Source organism: Aedes aegypti, chromosome 3, assembly GCF_002204515.2.
Source record: "Aedes aegypti strain LVP_AGWG chromosome 3, AaegL5.0 Primary Assembly, whole genome shotgun sequence".
Lineage (NCBI taxonomy): Eukaryota > Metazoa > Arthropoda > Insecta > Diptera > Culicidae > Aedes > Aedes aegypti.
Window position 1 is genome coordinate 167,518,289 of NC_035109.1, and position 16,916 is coordinate 167,535,204.

General features: G+C 35.6%; 1 protein-coding gene across 1 annotated transcript in view; it reads left to right on the top strand.

Moving 5' to 3' along the window:
- Window positions 1-3,692: 3,692 nt before the first annotated feature.
- LOC110677901 (ecdysone 20-monooxygenase) overlaps window positions 3,693-16,916 on the top strand; it is a 119,802-nt gene continuing 106,578 nt past the window's right edge. The window contains exon 1 of the mRNA XM_021849814.1: window positions 3,693-5,090. The gene's annotated coding sequence lies outside the window, so the exon portion shown is untranslated. The remainder of the gene's footprint in view (window positions 5,091-16,916) is intronic.

The following is a 16,916-nucleotide window of genomic DNA, read 5'->3' on the forward strand; positions in this document are numbered from 1 at the left end:
AGGTGTAAAATTTACTAACAAAATTGTTATTGGATTACGTTTTAATGGATCAAACTATTTATTTTAATATTTAAATTTTGAATTCTCGTTCTTTGAATGGTAAAGAGAACGAACTGTTCAATTTTCTCACATCTAATAGCATGCATATATGAAACCTTGAACCAAACTCAAAAGAGATCCTAACTGTTTTGTTTAATGATCGACTTGATCAGGCATGTCGGGGAGTTGCAATCATCATTCATAGGCGTATAAAACATCAACTTTTTTCGTCACTTCAAACCAAAGTTTTTGAAACTTTGGGTGTTTCTATTGAAACACAGCTTGGTAAATATACTTTCATAGCTGCCAATTTGCCTTGCCTATTTGCCGGGGCCTTCATGAGACGAGTGGAGAGAGTCCGCGGCTACAAAGCAAAGCTATGCTGAAGGTGTTTGGGTTCGATTCCCGGTCGGTCCAGGATTTTTTCGTAATAGAAATTTCCTTGACATCCCTGGGCATAGTGTATCATCGTACCTGCCACACGATATACGAATGCAAAAATGGCAACTTTGACAAAGAAAGCTTTCAGTTAATAACTGTGGAAGTGCTCATAAGAACACTAAGCTGAGAAGTATGCCCTGTCCCAGTGAGGACGTTAATGCCAAGAAAAAGTATTGTCACGATGAGAAGGGTTCCAGTAAATTAGACCAGATGAAAAAAATATTTCAAAAATCACAAAATAGGCATGCAAGTTAAATGTAACGAGTCTATAAAATTGTTGCATTCACTTATTGATAGAAAATCGAAACTTTGTCTAAACAAGCTTATGGTTTTCAAACCGATTTCAGGCCGACCATTGTTATATACCATAACAATAGGGACAATCCAATGGTTAAGACTGTCAAAAGAGCTGTATTTCGATATCAATTATCGAAAAAATTCTGTGATGTCGCATTTTCTGATAGTTGTTCTTGACTTTCCTATAGATGGTTTGATATTCAATTCTATTATACCATGAAATATATTTTTTTAGGAAACTTTTGATGAACTGTTGAAGGATTCTTCTTCAAACAATCAACGATTGCCAAAGCCATTTAAATAAACTGTTCCGTAATTTTCAGATTTATTTTCTGATTCAAGTTTCAAATTTGCATTGAGATGAAAAATATTTTTTTTTTCCTAAACAACTTGCCATTTTCAAAGCAAATTGACTAGCTTCCGGCGTTTAATGTGGTCTATTCTGTAACTTACAAAATTTTATTCTTTAATTGACTGATTTGTCAACAAGTTGTACATTTTTTGAGACATGGTTTAGTGATTCCTAATTAAGTCAGTAGCATATCTCTTGGAAAGTTATCTCAGCAATTGATCAACTTCATCCCGGAATCAAAAACTTCATTTTTAAATTTCTTAAAAAGTTTTTGTCAGAATTTCGTTTACATAATTCAATAAACATCAAACTGGTATAGGTTCAACACATGTTTTGATGATATTAAAGCATAACAAAAATTACATTTTGCGTGTCTTAAGGATCAAATTATCTCTAGTAGATTTGGGATTGCTGTATCTGATACCATTCTCAGAAATGTTCCAGCATGTCACAATGTTTAGCTACAGGTCGCACAAAGTTGTATAAAACACTGTTTTTATTGATGTTTGCATGAACTTTAATATATTATTATTATTTTTTTTTTAACTGTTTATTTACCTTTTAACAAGCATTCATAAAAACATTACAAAGTATTGAATTATATACAAAGATGTTTTAAAGCTATTCTTAATGTTAAATCTTCAACAAATTTCTGTATCGATTTCAACAGATGTTAAGATAATTGTCGAAGTGTTTACTAAATAACTTTCTATTATTCCATCTAACGTCTCTTATTCCTTTTTGAAATTGAAACAAACTTGGATTTCTGTGATTATTAGTATTATACACAATAGCCTCACAAACTAACCATAAAGCTGCCTTGTATTTGCTATTCCGTTTTCCTATTCCTTTGTAAAGCAACATATGATGCTATCCCACAGTTATGGATAGCACACAGATATGGCTCAGAGTTGGATTAAAACGGGAATATCTCATCAAACAGAGTTGCAATTACGCAGAACACATTTTACCTACGTGAACCATAAATCTGTACAGCATCGCAATCAATTATAAAATGCTCGATCATATTTTTCCGTCCGTAGGAAATAAAATGTCAACCGTATTCCCACAAACGTTGATTCATAACTGTGGGGCATTGAAAACCGTACCACAGTTGTGGATCAACGATAAGACAATTTCGAAACAAACGCTAAAACGTGTGCTTTCACTTACACACAGACAAATTGCTGTTATAGTGTTTTGATCCATAATAGAAGTCGATTTGTTGATCCATAATAGGGATCCTCCTCTCCCGCTGATCCACATCTGTGGGGTGGGCATCGTTTGAAATTTGGGTCGAAATTGATACTTTTTGGTAAATAGCCTCGAATTTTGAGATGTATCCTCAAAAACAACTATATTCTGCAGTGCCTGGGAGGTAAATTTGTATCGTACAGCGTCATCATTTTTTTCAATCATACCTTGTTCTGAAAAGTGACCCTTTATTGGTCCATAACTGTGGGGTGACTGTACTATCACACTTTCGTAGAAACCTTCACCTCATAAACGATGAACTACAGTTTTTTATGTTACCTAAAGTGATTTCAGCGGCACATTTCAAATGTGATTTATCTAGAAATCTGACACAATTGAATTCGAAAAACATTTTTAAGAATTGCTTAAAAATGGCATATGAATGTTTAGAAGATAATTTTGTCAACCAATCAGTTTCATATGTAGTTTTATCACTGTTCACTAATATGGTCCGTAATGATCTTTTGAAGTTACTTCAAATTGTGCATTTTAAACATATAAGTTTAATTAAAATTGAATGCTAGTTGTTCCTAACACAGCCCACTTAGTTCTTCTTCTTCTTTCTGGCGTTACGTCCCTACTGGGACAGAGCCTGCTTCTCAGCTTAATGTTCTTATGAGCATTTCCACAGTTATTAACTAAGAGCTTACTATGCCGATGACCATTTTTGCATGCGTGTATCGTGTGGCAGGTACGAAGATACTCTATGCCCTGGGAAGTCGAGAAAATTTCCAACCCGAAAAGATCCTCGACCGGTGGGATTCGAACCCACGACCCTCAGCTTGGTCTTGCTGAATAGCTGCGCGTTTACCGCTACGGCTATCTGGGCCCCTTAGTTATATGTATTGAAAGTAATGTTTGAAACGAAACTATTTAAAAAGAGCTTTTTCTTCAAATAAAAAAGGATGTTTTTAGTTCATAACTGTGAAAATTCCTTTAAAAAACAGCATCTTCGTTATGATAAATATATTTCCATTACAGCTGAATACGTAAAGTGATACTTAAAATGAAACACGATCGCTTTCACGACAAAAATAAACATTTTAAAACTTGGACGATCAGCCGCATTTTGGAACACACCAGACCTCGGGACAGCCATCCTAGAAGAGGCATCACGAATTTTTCCTGTCCATTTTCATTCATTGAATCGCACGCTCGCGATAGACTTTATCGCTAGACTCGCCACCACCTCGCGCGGCGACCTCAACCGCCAACCACTGGATCCCCGTCCCTACTTGCGAGCATATAGCTGCAACAACATCATAGGGCTTAACAGCCGCTGGCAAACTCATGCTCGAATCAGTCTTGGATTATCTGCGTTTGCGTGAGGAGCTTATTCCGTGCGGGTTCCCATCTTGGCAAAACGTGTTGCGTACTTTATTACATACAGCGTAAGCCTGTTCACATATAGGAAACCGCGAGAGAGACGGTCAGACGCGTGCTGGTCCATGAAAAGGATGCTGTAGTGTGGAAGATGCCTTGAGTTGAGATAAGGAAGGAAACTGGCAAACTCGGAGACTGGAGAGAATCGGTGAGCTGAGTTTTTTGTTCGGAGAGTATGTTTTAAGCACATATCCTCTCTGCAGTCTCTTGTATACGCGAATTGGTGAGATTCCAGCATACCTTATTGGATACCGGCGAGTTGACTTTTATACCATTACATAGATTGGGTCACGTCGCAGATGAGCCCCTGAAGAAGAAGTAACGCCCGCAACAGTGCGGTGATCATCAGCCGCGAACTTCTCACTGAGCTGAGCATGGTTTATCGCATCGCGTTTTGTTTTGGTTTTTAATGCCGTGCAGAGGCTCGATTCATGTTATTTTCTCATAGCTCCTTCCGTGAGTTGGAGGTTATGGGATGAGAACTGTGCTGAAGTGGTTTATGTTTTTTGTGCATGGTTGTAAGCGTTTATGAGAAAAGTGTTGGCTTTGGTGCCTGTTTTGCCGCAACTAATTGGACCTCTGTGTGCAAAGAAGTGGAGATTTTCCAGCAGCTAAATAATCTGCGTGAACATTAAGCCGGCGTGGTATGAATTTACGCACTCACGAGGCCAAAGCGTAGTCGTGTCGAATGATAAGAATACAGTGTTTCGCGTTGCCTGCCCAGTCATCGTGTTGAGGTTCGCCATCGCCGTGCCCTTGAAATTCATGTCATTGGATCAGAGAGTTTCCTGAAAGCCAACGCTATTTTTAACCAGACACATCTGAGGAAAGAAATCGTATCGACGGTACGGACCGACCAGCCAAGACGTGGTTTCGAAGTGAGTTCTACAATGCAGTTTTAAGTGGTAACCGAGAAGATGAGCAGCAGAGATAAGTGATATTTCAGAAGAATATTTCGATTTGAAATTCCTGCGTCTGTACCTGTCGGGCAATTTATCGTTCACATTTTTCGTTTCTTCTGCTTCGGTTGTTTGCAATGAAGTTCTGGGCAGGATCATAAGTAATCGTCAGAACGTAGGAAAGACGCGTATTTGAACAACACAAAGTCAACTAACTTACCAAATTTGAAACTCAATTGAACAGTACTCCGATCCACGTGGTGTGTTTACAAACAAATGCCGGTGCGATAGTTTTGCAATAAAAAAAAACCTTGGAAGTAACATTGATTGCAGTGCGAGAGACTAACTCACCGCGAGAGAGGAGTCTGAGAACGTGGAAGGCGACTCAAGTTGCTGTGCTCGCTGCGCAGGAGGAAGGAAACAAGGTAAGAAGAGGCATTGCATTGTGTTCCCTAGCATAATTTAAATTTGCACCGCATTTCAACGGTGGCTATCTGAGGATGGGTTCAGCATAGAGCCGAAGCTATTCAGGAATATTTGTAGGTAGGTACCGTACAAAGTTAGATCATGTCGCGCAATTTATTTCTGGCCACGACACCACGTTGATAAGAAGAAATCAAGGCAACGACAAAGATGTCTGCAGGGAATGGGTGCGAAGATCAAGCGAACAAGGTCAATAGTGGCGCGCGCGTGACAAAGAAGAGAATTTGGCTCCGTCTGTTAATCGTCGTAGTCTGAGCTAGATTAACATAAAAGTTGAGGTTATACGTTTGATTATTCTTACTGTCTGTTTGAACTGACATAAGTACAGAACTTTTAACTTTGAAAATTTTGTGAGTTTATGATACATATACTGCCGTGAATCGCAAGTCAGTCCCATTTGTAAAAAGTAGGCATTGAGAAAATGGGGTGTGAAGTTTCCAAACTCGTTTTCCATACGAATATTTAAAAAACTCCAGAGGATTGGAACATGTTCAAATCTTGATGAAACTTTCACAATTTGCTTTTCATTATGATATCATTCTGAGAAAAATGTAAAGATGATCACAACACGGTTCATTTTTGTGTTACTCGATGCGGAATTCTGTAGTGGGACTGATATGCGGTTACTTTTCATTATGGGACAATGCTGTTTTTTCCTACTTTTTCCAAACAAATCTTATCTCATTAGGGCAGCTGAAAGAGCATTAGAAAATGCGGTTCACTGCAGTAGAGATTATGACCGAATATGAAACTCTATTCATTGAACAAAACTTATTTTAATTGGATATTGTTGTGGATAAAGCTAAAAGTTTTAGCTCTAATAGAGCAGCGAAATAGCTCTTAGATAAGGGTTTAATTGGGGGATCGGAGCAAATGTAGAAGTAGTCTCATTTCAAATTGCCAACAAATCGTTAAAACAATAACATCTAGTTTTCATAAAGCACAAAATAACCTCGTGATTTTCCTCAATATGTTGACCATTACATTTTTATCTAGGAAAAAACGATCAATTTGTTATTTCATGCATTAGTCATATTTGAATAAAAATGGTAGCAAACAAGCAAATAATTTCCGACGAAGAGTGCATTCAAAGAGGACACTTTTTTGCAGATTGGATCATTTGACATTAATTTGTATTTAGAGAACAATTTCAATTTTCACAAATCCCATTATTGTGTGTAAAAGAAAAATCATTAAAGATAAAACATATAGGGAAGGTGTACAACAGTTGGCAACAGTTTTTTGTTTATACAAACATAAATCAAAAGACCTTTGATTACTGTCGATACGTTAAACGAAAGCTTCCAATCCATGCTCAGCTGGCAAAATATAAAAACTAATTAGAAACATTGTTTTTGTATTAAAAATGGGGGTGGCGAATACTGTACCACTTGCACCAGCATTCGCCACGTTTTTAATTTCGGTTCTTGAATTCGCCACCTACGTTAATTTCTTTTGGGAGGTGGCGAACCAGGAACACAATGGCGAAACAATGTACAAAAGAGCAAAAATTTTAAGGAAACTGTTTCTTTTTTCTATTATTTTCTGAGCCAATTTTGAGGTTTCTAAGAATGTTTCTGTATCATATTAAAGCAATTTAGTGAACAATTGGCAATCAACAGTTAATAACTGTGGAAGTGCTCATAAGAACACTAAGCTGAGAAGCAGGCTCTGTCCCAGTGAGGACGTTAATGCCCACAAGAAGAAGAAGACCATGTACCAGTTATTCGCCATCCCGGATTATATACCGTATTACGACATAAAGCGGTATATAATCCGGGATTATATACCCAGATGGGGCCCAGATAGCCGTAGCGGTAAACGCGCAGCTATTCAGTAAGACCAAGCTGAGGGTCGTGGGTCCGAATCCCACCGGTCGAGGATCTTTTCGGGTTGGAAATTTTCTCGACTTCCCAGGGCATAGATTATCTTCGTACCTGCCACACGATATACGCATGCAAAAATGGTCATTGGCATAGTAAGCTCTCAGTTAATAACTGTGGAAGTGCTCATAAGAACACTAAGCTGAGAAGCAGGCTCTGTCCCAGTGGGGACGTAACGCCAGAAAAGAAGAAGATAATCCGGGATGGCGAATAACTGGTACATGGTGAATACCGGTACACTTTCCCTAATTATGGTGCAAATTTTATTAAAAAATATGACGACAACTAAATTTTGATATTTTGAGCTCGCAAAATAAACGAGATAAAAAAAAATAGTTGTTTAAGCAACAAGTTGCAAAATGATGATTTTTTCAGCACGAGTTGTACAAAAAACGAGTGCTGAAAAAATCGAGTTTTGCAACGCGTTGCATACAACATTTTTCGCAATTGGGGATTTTTTTATTTCCGTACGGGTTTGGGCCGAAAGGTCTCAGATTTTCATGAAACTTTTTCCACAGGCAGGGCTCATCAATATATGAATAAAAATAAAATTGAGAAAAATTCAGGGTCGCCTATTTCGCGGAAAACTCAGTTGGAATTTTTTTGTTTCCCCCTGACACTACTTACTTTGAAAAATCATAACTCAAGAACAAAGCATCGTAGAAACAAAGTTTTATGAAAATGAAAGCTTATTTTCTCAGGAATAAAAAAAATCAAATCGGTCTTTCGCCTTTTGCGACACAGCCCAGTCGAAAAATTGTTTGGCGTATTAATTTCTGCTGACTTTCTAATACTAGCATCTCTAGCCATTCGCTTAATGTTGCCACCGATACCATCACAAGGACCTTTTAGGACAACAAGGATAAGGGAAAGAATCCCTTATCAGTGTAATTTTTCATGAAAAATATCATCCTTTCCGACTTATACTTCATTAAAACCAATCCCATATCTTTTTTCAGATGTTTTAGAAAATTTGCAATTGCTTTGATAAAAAATCTTTGTTTTTCCGATGCTTCGATTGAAATATGGGTTTTCAAAGAAAAGGCTTATATGGTCAATTTCCACAAAATTGGCCATAACTCAAAAACGAAAAAAAAGTACATTTCAAAAATTTCAACGATTAAAGCTTATGAAACTACCTTCTCAAAAATATATTTTTGAAAGTTTTCTAATTGGAACATAGTTTTTCCGGCTTTTCTTTACGAATTTTCTCAACGGTGGAAAATTTTGTGGGAAACTGTTTCCAGTTAATATTTTTTTTATTCCTGAGAAAATTTGCTTTCATTTTCATAAAAACACTTTGTTTCTACGATGCTTCTTTCTTGAGTTATGATTTTTCAAAGAAAAGGCTCAATATGGCACATTTGCACATTTTTTACAAAATTGGCCATAACACAAAAACGAAAAAAAAATACATTTCAAAAATTTCAGCGATTAAAGCTTATGAAATTACCTTCTTAAAAATATTTTTTTTTTAATTTTCCACGAGTTGAAGCATAGTTTTCCGGCTTTTCTTTACGAATTTTCTCATCGATGAAAAATTTTGTGGAAAACTTTTTCCAGTTAATATTTTTTGTATTCCTGAGAAAATTTGCTTTCATTTTCATAAAAAAAAAACTTTGTTTCTATGATGCTTCGTTCTTGAGTTGTGATTTTTCAAAATAAGTAGTGTCAGGAGAAAACAAAAATTTTCCAACTGAGTATTCCGGGAAAATAAGCGACCTGATTTTTTCTCATTTTTTTATTCATATATTGATGAGCCCTGCCTGTAGAAAAAGTTTCATGAAAATTTGAGAACTTTCGGCCCAAACCCGTACCGAAATTAAAAAAAATCCCCAGATGCATTGAGTTTAAAATCTCTTGATTTTGCACACTAATCCGTAATGTGTCACAATTTGATACATAATATGAAAATTGATCCATAATATGGTTTTCAGAAACCGATGCAATTTTTAATGTTTATGCAATCCTATGCAAATATTACACTCAAAACAGTTTACTTACCGAAGTTCCAATTTGAAACAATTCAATTCGTGCTTTTCAATTACAATTTTACGTTTTCCATGTCGTTTTATTGAATTTCATAGGTTGGACTCCACACTATTTGATCCATAACTGTGGGGTCATTGTATATTCTGGTTGTCTGGGTAGTCGCTAAATAAGAAAAGAATTTGTCGATTTAAGTATACCCTACAATTTCGGTGTCTTGCAAATAGATTTTCCACTAACTTTCACTATTCCGATGCAGTTTTAGAACACTGCGATCATCTTCTTTCTTAGTTTTTAAACGCATTTTTGTATGTATAACGATTTAGTATGACTACTGAAATTTGGAATTTTTGATTGTAATATAAAGGTACCGCAACAATAGGCAAAAATAAATTTCATTACGGTTTAAGCTTTTTTTCAAAAATATAGAAATGTTCTCCAAAATTCAACGTACATCATGTAACTACTTCTGTCATGAACTGATATACCCACTGCATGTATGTAATTGTTTTGATTCCTTACTTAAAAAATCACGTTAATGAAATTCGTTCAGTAGATAGAGAGGCCGCTTTAAAATATAGGCTATTCTCCGTTAAATTTAAAACTGTTCTTCCAACGATCAAAATCGTTTAATTTTAAAAGCATTATTTTGTTCAGCTTGGGATCGTAGAAAATAGAGTGTTCGATGAGACGGGCCAGGTCTAGAGGTAAGAATCCACCCGGAGGACCTGGGATCCAATTTTATCCCCGAGATAGTCACTTATGACAAAAGATCTTCCTTCGAAAGAGAAATGCAGCCGTCGGTTCCGAGATGAATAAGTCCAGGGCAATATTAAAGATAAGAAAAAGAGTTTTCGATCAATAATAAGGATTTAATTCTACCGCAAGAAAAAGTAATACCGCAAAAATGGGCAAATTACCCTAACATAATTTCTCTTGACTCTTCCGGGAATGTCGATTATTTCAAAGACAACTGCTTTTGCAGTTTTGATATTTGCTCACAGCAGTATTCATGTGTTCAACATTGGATTGCTTCTACCTTTCAAGCATCTTAAGTCCGTCCGTCATAATCTCATCAGCATCCTTGTACATCCCGACCCGCGGCTAGAAGCTTTTGCGGGATATTTGGAACTTCCAATTGAATATATAGCTATCATCGGATTGATGTCCTTTCCATGGTCCAGTAACTAGCTCCTGGGTATCTCGAAACAACTTGCAAATGACTGTATAAGTCATTGTCAACATTTGATGTTTTCTGCTTTTCACTGGTAGTATCTCCGCATATATTTTTTAAGCAGTCGGGTGCATCTCAAATTTGCTATTGCTTTACATCTTTAAGAATCATAAGATGGTTTCACTCCAACTTTTGTTTAAAATTCAATATTTTATATTCATATTATGTAGGTGTACCACAATAATATCGCAGATTTATGGGTACAATTCTCTATAATTATATTACGTGTGCAAAGTTCGACCTGTACCGTTTATGAACCAGCCAGTGTGTAGGTATAGAATTATTGTTTTGAGCAAACGCTAAACTATGAAAAAGTTGGAATTAAATGGCATGTTGTACATCAAAATATAACTCATCAGTTAAATTCAATAGAACTCACTAACAAATCCATCTTGCTAGACTAACACAAGACAATAATGTCACTTACATTAATTCCGCAGAAACAAGTCTATTATCACAATTACGAGCACCAACCACTAAAGCAAATTATCCCAACTTCATTAGCCACTCCGATAGCGTCCTTCCTGTTGATCTTTTACATGATACAAATTGCGCACCATGCGAAACCCCTAGCAGCTACTGCGTGAAGAAGCAAGGCTCATTTCGACAGAACAGAAGAATGATTTAAGAAAAATAAACAATTTGCAACTCACCATTGCGCAACAGTTTTTTTCTCATTCCATTATTTTGATTTTTCGCTATAGCTTCCAGAATCGATCCTCTGGCAGAACACAATCAGAAGATGTTCTGTGTTCTCTTGCGAGGAACTCGTGACGAGAAGTTGCCTCAAGTGAACTGGTTGAAAGTGGTTAAAAGTGATATACTCCTCAATCAATTTCGCGCAAAGCGTAGAAGATGCTGGAGTGGTATGCAAATGTAATTCTCTTTTCGTTTCTCATAAAAAAAAACTTACACATATGTATATTGTTTATTCAAATGTCACTTATTCGGATTATCTAAAAACTCATTGTCCTAATGTGATATAGGATATACCACCAGCAAGTGACCAATCGATTAAGTTTCCGGTTCATCTCCGGAGTCTATACTTTACTAAATCATACGTAAAGTACAAGGATATATATACTGAAATACTTCAAATCCCTGCACTAGCTCTATATCGCCAAACTGGAACGTTAAGTACTTAATAATTACTTCAGTATAACATCTATCTTTTATATGCTCTTTCGGGATTATTTTTTGTTCTTAAGGTGAAGATGAATCGAAGCCAAAGTTCAAATTTTCAAGAGCACGGATCTGGAGAACCAAACATCCGTTTAAGCTGAAAACCTAATCGATTGGTCACTAGCTGGTGGTGACCAATCGATTAGGTTTTCAGCTCAAACAGATGTTTGGTTCTCCAGATCCGTGCTCTTGAAAATTTGAACTTTGGCTTCGATTCATCTTCACCTTAACATAAAAAAAACAGATATTGTTTCGTTTGAGGATTTTCTGTTTGAAAAAATTTGAATAAGCATTAGCTATGTCTAAAGTTTCAAAGATATATTAATGTTTCTAAAGGTATGCAGAAGCATGATTTTTTGCCAGTTTTCCTAAACACTTCCTTTTTGTGCTCATATAGTTATTATAGGCTAATATGAATCATTATGTTCTATAATGGAATTAAATGGGGGTGGGACTTTTCGCATAAAATAGTTTTGCATGAGGACGTTTGGCATAATTATATACCATCTTAAAAATGCTTCCTGTTCTTATATGAAACTACTTTATGTGAAACGTTCATTATGCCAAACGTCATGATGCGAATCGTCCTTATGAAAAACGTCTTTATGCGAAATGGGTCAGCTCCGAACTAAATCAGCACGCATGAAAAATTCTAGTGCCATATGGCTTCTTGGGTAGCTGCGAGCAACGAGAGGGCCCTAAATGGATGTTTCTCTCAAATTTGATATGAACTTCACATGTAAAAAAAAAAAAAAAATTACCTCATAGATGAATATTGAAGCGAATAAAATGACACAAATTTGAAGCAGAAACGTTATAATTTTTCTTTAAAGTGAGCATTGTTTGGATTACCGTAATCCGGGGTAACATTGATCATTTTTTTGAATATTTCTTAAATATTTCGTTTGAAAATGCAAACGTTGTAAAATTTATATTTCTCAAATAAGTATTGCCAGCCATAGCTCATGACTGCATACTGCATTTTGTTTTTTGGTAGATTTAAGCATGTTTAAAAAAATGTTAAAAGTGATTTTTTGATTTAGTTGATATGGGGTAACATTGATCACCTATGTAAACAACATTCAGTAATATTGAAAATGTCGTTACTTAGTCAAATCGTGGCCCCCCAAGCCGAATATGATGGCCAAACGCTTACAAGTCATTTACTTTTTGAGTTATTTTAAAATTAAAAACACCCCGAACCACGGAAAACGCCTAAAAGTAGGCAATTTCCTAATGGAATCCTATATTCTCTACAGTAATTCGTTAATGTTGCCTAATTGAGCATACTTATGAAAGTTTTGACAACGGAATCGTTTTCTGCGATGCCATTTTTAGTAAGAACCGCATTTTTCTTGCACATATCGTTCGCAGAACTTATGTGAGACATGAATCTTCGATAGTGTTATCCTTACCCATTGAAATCATTGTTTCGAAAAGTTGAGAAATTTACGCATAAGGTAAACGCAATTTTCGCAAAAATCTTCACTTTTAATAGCTTATGAATATAAGAAAGAGAAGCATCATTCGTGATTTGGAAATGTTCCAGCAATAAATGATGAAACGAACTTTTTATGAGATGAGTCATTCCGTTCAATGTTACCCCGCTGATCAATCATACCCCGGATTACGGTACCAGTATTTTCCGTCACGTCGGACGCAACTTTACAAGAATTATGCAATTTTAAGTGAAAATACTGTCAATTTTATTATGTTTAACATGAATTTCACGTCATTTGTAGAGTCAAGTGGGGCAAAAGCTCGAGTGGGCAAAATAGAAATGTGATGGTGATTCGAATGTTATTTAAATAAGAGACAAATGTTATAAATTGAGATTGGAATTTTTATGGCTAGAGTAAGGTGGGGCAAAAGTTCGACCTTAGTGGTATTACCAAAGTTTCCAGGAAAACAATAGCAGTTAAAACAAAACAAATACCATACAGTGAACCTTCAACATATTGGCTATAATTTTGCTGAACAAACTTGTGTCAAAATATTTACCCATTTTCAGTTATAACAGTTTCAAAATTGATTGTCTTATTCAAACTTTTGCCCCACCGGTGGGGCAAGAGTTCGAATCTAGTGTGGGGCAAAAGTTCGCTGGCTAAAACCCAAAATATCGATCCGTTTATGACAGGCATACTTTACACCAGCCGTAAACTTAAGTTTGCCGAAAAATACACACTAAATTTTTATCAAAAAATTGCCCAAAACCGGGTTAATTGTAATATACTCACAAATAGCAGTTTTTCGCAAAACTAAGTGGAAAGGGGCCGTCCATAAATGACGTAGCATTTTTTCACTGATTTTTTACACCCCCCTCCCCCCTCGTAGCATTTCGTCACAAATTCTGATACCCCCCTTGAAAAATACGTAGCATATCAAGCAGCCCCCCCCCCCCTTTTAATTTTTTCTTTGTTTTCCTCAGTGATTGGGCAAAACCGAAACATTAAAATCCATTGATATTATTAACTGACTAAAACCTTAAAACCGCATGATAATCTGACGAATAATAGTTTGATATACTGTTGCGGTCAAAATTCCTTTGGAAAACGGTTCAAACAAACTGATTTCCTGTTAAGGTGATATAATTTTGGTTTCCTGTATATATAGGTTTATATAGGTTAAATTTAATTCGAAGTTTTCTGCTGTTCAACAAAGTTTACAGCTGAAAATTTAGAAAAAAAGTAAAAACCTTAATGCGGATTGATAAAGCCAACAGTAATGAGTAAGAGTGAAATATATTTCATAATATATCAAACCGGAATTTCGTTATGTTATTTTTTTTATTAGGCCGGAACAAATTTGAAATTTTACTTTTGTCTCCCCCCCCTTCAAAATTTTCAAAAAGTCAGAAGGGGAAAATAAATAAAATGTCTTGTTTTCAGTGTAGATTTTCATTATTCTTCGTGTTTTTTAGCTAGCTTTGTAATTCGTCTTTACTGTTTTATATGAGATAACAGGGGTTATTCGATTACAAGTCCTCAATCTATTTGTTTCACTGTAACTGTGTGGCCTATGACTTACATGAATTCTTCTTCTTCTTGGCATTACGTCCCCACTGGGACAGAGCCTGCTTTATAGCTTAGTGTCCTTATGAACACTCACAGTTATTAATCTAGAGCTTTTTCTTGCAAAGTTGCCATTTTCGCATTCGTATAACATGTGGCAGGTACGATGACATTTAATGCCCAGGGCAGTCAAGGAAATTTCCATTACGAAAAAACCCTGGACCGACCGGAAATGTTACTTTAGGACTGTTCAAAATTTAAAAATGTTTAAAAATTCAATCTCCCATATCTTTCTTACAATCCTTACCATACTAATAGAGTTCGGTGTAATTTTCAGCTTTCTAGGTGGTGATTTGAAGGTGGCTCAATGTTGGTTTATATGGAAATAACTATGGAGAAATGTTGAAATATGTTCCAAGCACGTTAGTACTGGAATGTAAGAACAAATTTATCATCCCATAGTAAAAACTCATTCTTAAAACCATAATAAAGAAGTTTGCTGAAGAGAGCAATTCAATCCAACTGATAAGAGAAAAGATATTCATAAGTTTGTTAGCTACCCGAGCAGAAGAAAATAACTACTGAATACCAAATTGAGGTATTCCATACCAGATAATTTCCAATACTTACAACCTGAATGAGGTATGAATGAGCCCTGCATAAGAGGTAAAATACCTCAAATAATACCTTCTGCATATTCTACAAATACCAAGCTGATAACTAGATCAGGTATTGTAATACCTAAATAATACTTGATGGATTTTCATATAAAAATGGAATTTTTCAATACTAGTTCAATACCTCCAGCAGTCCTGTAGCTGTCGAATACCAAAATGAAGTATTTTGAATTGTTTGAAACCTTTTTTTCAAATACCATTATAATACCAAAATGAGGTATTGATAACTGAACAATACCTAATTGTGGTATGATACCAAAATATGGTATGCATAAGTTATTGGCGAGTTATTCTTTCCTTCTCGGGTATTATTTAGCTTCACAGCCCTGCAAACATCTACAAAAATCCCAAAGATAATTTGCTCAAAACGGATTTGTTTTTCCAGCAACTTCCTTTATTAAGACTTGAAGAATAAGTTTTCCCTATGGGATGATATGTTTGTACTTACAGTACTAACGTAATTGAAACATTTTTCAGAATTTCTGCATATTAATTTTCAAATAAACCTACATCGTCTTTGAGCCACCTTTAAATCACCACCTAGAAAGCTGAAAATTTCACAGAACACTATTTTTATGGTGAAGATTATAAGAAAGATATGAGAGATTGGATTCTCGAACATTTTTAAAATTTGAATCGCCCTAATGTTACATACATGTTGGACCGAATTGATACTGATTTCTAGTTGCATATAAGTGCAACATTTTCGCAGTTTTCTTGAAATTGTTAATAGCTACAGTACAATTTGAAAGCCTTTTTATGAAAAATGTTATGCGATCGATGTTACGAACAATAAAAAAAATGTCGTGTTTATTATTCAAACATTTTGATTTGACGGATATATGTGGCAAAACATGGTTTTTCACCATATGAGAATAAAAAATGATAAATTTCCCTGAATTTCTATTTTATTATTTTTTGTCCCCCCCCTTGAGACATTTTGATGGAAGGTGACAAAAGAAGATTTTAACATTTGTTCCGGCCTTATTCGTGCTTGACAAACTGATTATAGTGAATATGAATAAAAGAAATACCTTAATTTAGAATGGATCTTCGTCATTTATATTTAAGTACATATCCATTCAGCAAACTGTGACCAGGTAGAAAAAAGTAACAATTGTAATATTTGGAATGTTTAGATAATCTTAGCGAATTTTATACAAATTATTCATCTTTTATAATATTTCAACTAAACTACATTATTGTTCACCATACTGAAATATTCTTACATAACTCATAATAAAACAAAAAAATAATAAAAAAAGGCATTTCCCTTAACTACCGAGTGATTTAGAAAGCTGAATAGGACAATTTTGAGAACACTCAAATTTTATGTCCTTATTATTATCGAGGCTATTCCATCAAAAATTAATCAATGTGTTGATTGAGTAGATATCTCCTGCAAAATTGAACGCATAATTCAATACATAAATATCTTGTTCTACTATAGTAACGTTAATATTTGTCTAAATGAGCATATTGTATTATTTTGTAGAAATTAAGCTTCGACAGAAAATGCGAGGGGCCCAGATAGCCGTAGCGGTAAACGCGCAGCTATTCAGCAAGACCAAGCTGAGGGTCGTGGGTTCGAATCCCACCGGTCGAGGATCTTTTCGGGTTGGAAATTTTCTCGACTTCCCATGGCATAGAGTATCTTCGTACCTGCCACACGATATACGCATGCGAGAATGGTCATTGGCACAGTAAGCTCTCAGTTAATAACTGTGGAAGTGCTCATAAGAACACTTAGCTGAGAAGCAGGCTCTGTCCCAGTGCACTATGGTCCAGGAAT